This window comes from Seriola dumerili, unplaced genomic scaffold (assembly GCF_002260705.1).
Source record: "Seriola dumerili isolate Sdu_G_001 unplaced genomic scaffold, Sdu_1.0 BDQW01000003.1, whole genome shotgun sequence".
Classification (NCBI taxonomy): Eukaryota; Metazoa; Chordata; class Actinopteri; order Carangiformes; family Carangidae; genus Seriola; species Seriola dumerili.
The window spans coordinates 10,593,549-10,600,752 of NW_019174258.1; positions in this window are offsets into that span (position 1 = coordinate 10,593,549).

Here is a 7,204-nt window from a genome sequence, read left to right on the forward strand (position 1 = left end):
GAGAGAGATCTCGTCAAAACAGCGTTTCTGTGGTACTTGACAATTTTACTCAAGCGCTGAACTATGTACGCTACAAGTGCACCTATACAGTCAGCTGAGTATAATTATGAAAGAGCTAAAATCTTCCTTTTTTTTTGAAATGGGTGAGATAACATCGGTGAAAATATTCGAAAATGAAGCGGAACATACTTATAATGGATATTGTTTTGGTGGCGTCCTCGATGCACAGAACCATCGCTCTCTAATGTCCAGTCGCTAATCCAGTGCCCGCCTCTCTAACTGGCAGCATGTCTCTGTTCGATCTACTGCAAGAGGTATACATGGACTAATAGCACACTCTAACTACCTTCACAATACACACGTCTAAATACCGCGAATAGAGATCCCTTTAAGTAGGAATTACATGGAAACGCCCTAGTGGCAACAAGCTCTAAGTCTAGACATCTCCTTTTAAGCTCTGTTTTTTGTGATCTCCCACCAAAAGGATGTTTAAGCTGCTTAATCGAACTCCCACTGTGTCTTCAGAACAACGGTTGAAATCAACGGTCCTACTGGCAAGATTTGGGCATTCCATTATTGGACCGTGGATGCAGATCCACTGGAGGTGAACAGCTGAAACGTAGGCTTGTCTAAAAAACGAGGTCAGTCAGGGCCTTGGTACAAAGACAAATAATCTCATAAACATGTTAAAAAATGGCTCCTATTAGGGATGAGGGAAGCTCCACTGTTAGTGGTAATTATCTCAGTTGAGTATTTGTCATCTGATAACCACCCTTCTATAAATTTATCATGCAATAATTATTTCCAATTGTTAAAACTGAATTATTGAGTTAGGAGCATTACAAGTAATTTAAAATCTGGCTGATGTATACAAGTTCTTTCTGATGCAGTCGAATTTAATTGGTAAAGTTAATCTGTGTTTTCTTTTTATTTTTTTTTTTATTTAACAGTAGCAAGACTTATAATATTTGTTCTTTCTTATAGTTCAGGCTGAGAACATAGTCAAGCAGAATAATGTTAGGCGGAAGTTAGTTACATGAGTAGGAGGGTAGTGGTATCTAAATATGGTCGGCTCTCAGGCCAATGGGAGCCCTTCACCCTCATCTTACCGGATGTGTGTATGGCATAAAACAGCCCCCGTCTACCGCTGGACACTAGGTCAGGCTGGGGGGCCCGGGGCAAGGGGAGGTGAATAGAATGCTCAAAGAGTCATAAATGCCAAATTCATGGAATGAAAAGCGGTGCAGGAAACATGGTTTCTCTGCGACTCCGCGGGACCTTGATATTCTACCAAAGTCACAACTGAAACATGGTCAGCACACTGGCAGGGCACTATTAGGGTTATTTAAAGAGGAAGAGATACGGAGAGCAAGGAGCGGGTGTTACATCACAGGCAACAGGGACCTGTGTACGTGAAACTCTAGCGGACAAGGCTCGCTTTTTGTGGTTTGTTATCCCCCTTATCGCTCCCATCTGAGTCTGTACTGTGAGCCAACACCGACGTGTACCGCAGAGTGTAGACAATGAAGGGTGGGCCGATGAGGAGGAAACACACTGGTTCAATTAGTTCGGTCACTGACATCACTGCTGTCTAAAGGTATGTCTCACGCCAGGGGACCCCGCTGATCGTAGACACCGAGCCTGTGTGTTATCCTGGTCTGCGCAGTACTGAGCTCCCAAAGAATCAGTACTGTGTGGCCTCAGCGATGCTTTGATCGGGGCTCTGATTAGCAGCAGGACGCCATAGCTTCTTTACGACCCAGATTTGAACATCCAACTTTTAATACATCCCAACATCCAAAACTGCAATTTTAACTACAATATCTGTTTTACTATGGAGACAACTGACATGTAATGCTGCATAATGTAGTAGCGAGCTTACTTGCTTTGCTGGTGTTGATAATCAAAAGCAACACTATGAACTCAGTAATTTCTTTTTGCACAATACTGGTTTTCACTTTTGAAAAATACTAATGTACACGTCTACATGTTACGTCATAATAGCAACTACTGAGCTCAGGTATTGAGCAGCTCGTGGTCTCTTGTATCACCATAATGCAAGAGCGTGACTTTGCGTGAATGTTGTACAGATTTCATTGGCTCCTCAGAGAAGGATGAAGCTCCTACCTGACACTAAGTGATGCCGGCCGATCTTTTCATTAGCGCCCATGAGGTTGAATTTTGGTCTATCCAGCCAGCAAATGAATATGCTGGCTAAGTTAGCATTTAGCTGCAAAGCACCGTAAGGCACCAGCTTAGCAATAGCCCGGCCTCACAAAGCTAAATAGTATGGGCTGTAGACTCTTAGCTTCATAATAGAACATACCATGTACAGTATGATGGTATCGGAATCACGAGTATGTGGTTCTTCTCCCATGGCTGCTAGTAGTCACAGGAAAGCAGTGCATGAAAATATAAAAAGAGGCAATATGAGAATGATACAACTAATTTAGAAGCTTGTCCAATCATGGGATATGTCTTAAACCACAACACTGCTGGAGAGGTTAGTATAAGGTTTGTGCAGCGGGCTGGGATTTTGTTCCCCATCACTTACAATAAGTTGTTTTTAGGGATGGAGCTAATATGGAGAGGAGGAATGGTGACAGACTAACCAAAAACACCGTCTACACTCGATGGGCCATTGTGGACAATTGTTTGCATGGAGTGTGTAAACCTCTGGTAGGTATATCAACAATGTTGTCATTGTGTACAACAACATATGAATAGAGATCTTTATATAAATATTTGATGAAATATAAACAGACGTTGCATAATGCCTAATCTGTAAATTCTACTTCCACTATCAAGTACAGAATGCTGATGGGCCTGCTTGATCTCTTGAGGTCAGGCTCCCTTCTGTCTCTGAGTCAATGGACTGGTTGTCTATCTGCCTATGAGGCTGGAGTGCTCGTTTACAAGGTCGGCTCATCGCCTCCTGCAGTCTGGAGCAGAATAATAACTGAGATTGTTGGTACAACTGAGCTTTATTGCAGCACTTATGTCATCATCAACAGAAACTCGAAGGCTTCAACTGAGGAGCAAAAGATGTGACTGAGAAGAAACGTCGAATACGTCGACTTTATGATGGCAGAACACAACTGATGCTCTAACTCAGCCAGAACAATAGCAGCGTGGCAGAGTGGATAACTCCATAATGTTGCATGTGGCTCAGTCGGGGGTCGTGATTCAGCGGCTCCACACTCAATAGCCACCAACCAACTACGCTGCTGCTGCTTAGCACAGCACAGAGGCCCGATCACAGAGCATCAACGCTCAAAAGAAGTGCACTACCGATTTCGACAGTGCTAACCTCACTGTCCTCGGTGGTAAATGTCCCAAATAGAAGTCAAATTGCAGCAGGAAACAGCGTAGTGTTTTCAGGATGCGCGGCAGTCAAAGGGTGTCGAGGGCACGTGCATCCAGAAAGAAAAGGGGCGTGATGATGCGACACAGGTGATGTGTATCCGTGAAATAGATGCTCTGTCACCCTTTGAATGAGGAAGAGCATGTTGGCACATTATTTGAGAACAAGGCCAGCAGCAGCACTGTCGGCCTGATATGTCATATATATTCCCTTACAATCTCCCCTTGTCAGCTCCACGGCCCGCGTCCTTGTCAACGGAAATAGCTGAAAATGGAGACACTCATCACACCATCTCAGCTCGATGCACAGTGCTGGAGCTGTGTAAACAAACCCTCGTGTCGTAATCGGGATGCAAGGAATTTCCTTCGAATCTCTGCTGCTCAACTGATTCTCTAGGCATAAATAATTTATTATTTGACCGTCCTGATATGGTTGTGGAGGTGGATGAACGGTACTGTCCACGACCTTTTTGTCTTGTCTGGTCAGACTGGTAACGAAGCGAGCAAGTTTGCTTAGCTAGCTAAAAGACTAAGAAACAGCGGGAACAGTCTAAAGGTAATGAGACCTTCTCACGCAGGTTTGGCCTGCGGATATTAAATGTAATAGAGATCAAGTTCACATTTGTTTTGCGGTAAAGCTGTGGGCCAACAAATCATTTTGAAACGTACAATTTTGGTTTATAAGGATGTAATTACTGGTTGATAGATATAGGCAGTGTTAGCAACAGAAAATATTAAAAGCGAAAGAGGAGTCAACGAGAGAATTGATGAGTGACCCGTGGCTTTTGGGCAAAGCCAGGCTGTTTCAGTCTTTCATATGCATAACTAAGCTAAGGCTAAGGCTACTCGTCCTATGTTTAGTGTATAAAACTGACAGGGTGTACTTTTCATCTAACTCGAGAGTGGCAAAGTTAAATTTGATCAGGTTCAGGATCAACAACAAATGATTAAAATGATATTCATGATCAGAGTGGAGTTAAAACAGTGAGTGTGAAACATTGCGCGGTTTTAATGGGTTCTATTATTCCAGTCATTAAAGCTCTAGTAAACCTGGGAAAAATGTGCAGAATGACTCATCTCTGTTGTTCATGTATCGTGAGGTCTTTTGATCTATATGTTTGTAAAACTCCAGCAGATTGCTCCAGTTAAAATGTACAGGTGAGATTTATACGTAGGTGAGTGAACTCGTGTGCAATGCATACTAAGGCAGGACTGGTAGCATGCAAAAATTATTTGATGCTTGGGGTGAACACAAAAAGAAATCCATATAGTAAAATATAACGTAATTATTGGGCTGAAGTATTGACGGTGGCAGACACAGCAATCGATTTGGTGTTTTTCTTGGTGAGGATCATTGGCTTAAGTAAATCTGGGCATGAGTACACCCAGAAACAGCGCACGAACCAAGAATGAAGGTTGTAAAAAAGAAAAAGAAAAAACTACACACCTGTAACCTTCAACCCCACCTGTGCTCGAACATGTCAGCCATCATTCTAGTCACACTGTTACATTCTGTCAGTCAGTTGATTAGGCAGGAAAGTAGAGACAAGACGCACATTGTCATCTCCACAAAAAGACATTAGGTCGTCCCATTCTTCTCGGACCCGCCCACACCAAATAGTGGCTTTAGCATACGAATTAATTCCGGAGATAGGATTTGTTGCCTGACGTCCGGATCTCTTCATGCCTGAGCTGCTGTATAACTTCAGCTACAGAATCCATAACATATATCGGCGGATGAAGCTGAGTAATCAATCATCAATCCTGCTCTATGATGCTGCTAGGCTGTGGGCTGTGAGGTTGTGCAGGAATTAGCTTGAGTGTGGAGCGAAAGACGCCTGAGCCAGTCCAGAACGTAGAAGAGCAGTGCATTATACTCTCACTCCTGTCTGACGGCTGACAAGCTCCCGACTCAGAGTGATTCACCCTCTCATAGTTGAGGCTTAACAATTTTAAAATGTAGTATTATAAATTTCATCTGGGTGTTGTTGGAAATAGTGGTTTATTTCTTCGCTGTGACAGTGTGAAAATGAAAGGAAAGATTACCATGGTGGAGGGATGGGGGCGGAGAGGCGAGACTCTCAGATGAACAAGGTGTCGCTCTTGACAAGCAACTGACAAGTATGCCAGCGACAAAAGACTCGCTTTGAACAGAGAACTGCCATTTAGTCATCGAGCCTTCTGCGCTGTCTTGGTGTGACCAATGGTCGAATCCGGTCAGGTGAACATGTAGTAGCCTTGAGTAAACGCTCTACCTACGCACAACTGCAAATTGATCCCTAATCTCAGCGCTGCTCTCTTCCTCAGCACTCCCTCAGATGTAGTGGTGCATCCCGGTGGCTAATTTTGGCCAGGCAGGCATAAGCTAAATCCAAAATGAATATCGAAAAACCGCCTAATATGAGCTTACGTTTTGCCAATGAGACAAGGAGACAAACTGAAGTTGTGGCGTGCCGTGGGTTGGATGGGTCTCTGCGCAGGCTCGTTCGTGTGTGCCTATGGCAGGATGGTAAAATTAGACGGCTGGTGGATAGATCTGACAGCGGCAACGTCATTAGGCCCATGAGCCACAAAGCTCGGGCCTTGCTTATGTTAACCAGTGCCCATGTGCTAACCAACGTCCTGTATCACTGGGCTGATTTACAAATCATAGGAGAATCATACATGAACTATGCCCCAAAACATGATTTGCTGCAGGGCTGTAAGATATCAAGAGAGGGTCAGGGATATTTGGATAGAAGTCAAAAAAAAAAAACGAAATGAGAGCTGCATGAGTTAAGTGAGGCACAACACGGTGAAACAAGGAGATTGCTGTTTCATCGCCAAGCCTGTAAGTCACTGCACTGTGGGGCAAGTTGGACCACGCTTCCTAAGAGCAGAGGTGGCATCAGTGAACCCAGCCCCGTTGTTAAACTGCTGGTATTGCTCGGCTGACATAACACTAACACCTGCTCGATCAACATATAGGCTGCTGTGACACTGTCACCACCTTGCTCAACAAAAATTCTGGCTCCAAAAAAATTGATCAGCAGGAGGATTATTTTATAGCCGTACATCTGTGAAGAGACTAGCGCTTATGAGATCTCCGCAAGACTCCTTTTTAGAGGAACAGTTGAACGAAGTCAGTTTATGCCTCGACTGATCTTGGTCAACTAGTTGCTCGGAGTGTGTGAAGGAGCTGAATCAAGAGAATGAGTTGTCTTCAGTGTTGCTAGTGGTGTGACTGGAGGGGCAGGGGCGGATGGGCCCAGGCACTGGGGGGTGGGAAAAACAGTTGGCATTTTATCATACAGGAATTACGAAAATTAATTAGAGGTATTATCTCCCTCGTGAGCGCTCCGCCACAACTCACATTCCATCTGCAGGACAGTTTAAAAGGTACTGAACAACAGAATGCTAAGCGAAAAAAAAAAAAAAAAAAAACACAGCTTCAATTTAATAAGGTTAAATCATAAATATGAAAAGGAACAAGTTTAAAAGGAAAAAACACAAAAGTAGCAAAAAAAAAAAAAAAAAAAAAACAGCTTCAATTTAATAGGTAAATCATAAATATGAAAAAAGGTGATATTTCTTAATATTTAAAATCTCTATTACACACTAGTTTCACGTTTTCTTATGGTCAATGGACACCTGGTAGGAGTGAATAAAGGACAAACCCTTACTGCTCTTTATCATCGATTATATCAAGGCGCCCTTGAGCAAGGTGCTTAACCCTGATCTGCTCCAGTGCAGCTGCTGAGTAACCTGGGGTTCTAACAAGCAAACCCCTGTGTGTGTGGATGTATGGAATAATGGCAATACTAATATATATATATATATATATATATATATGTATATAATA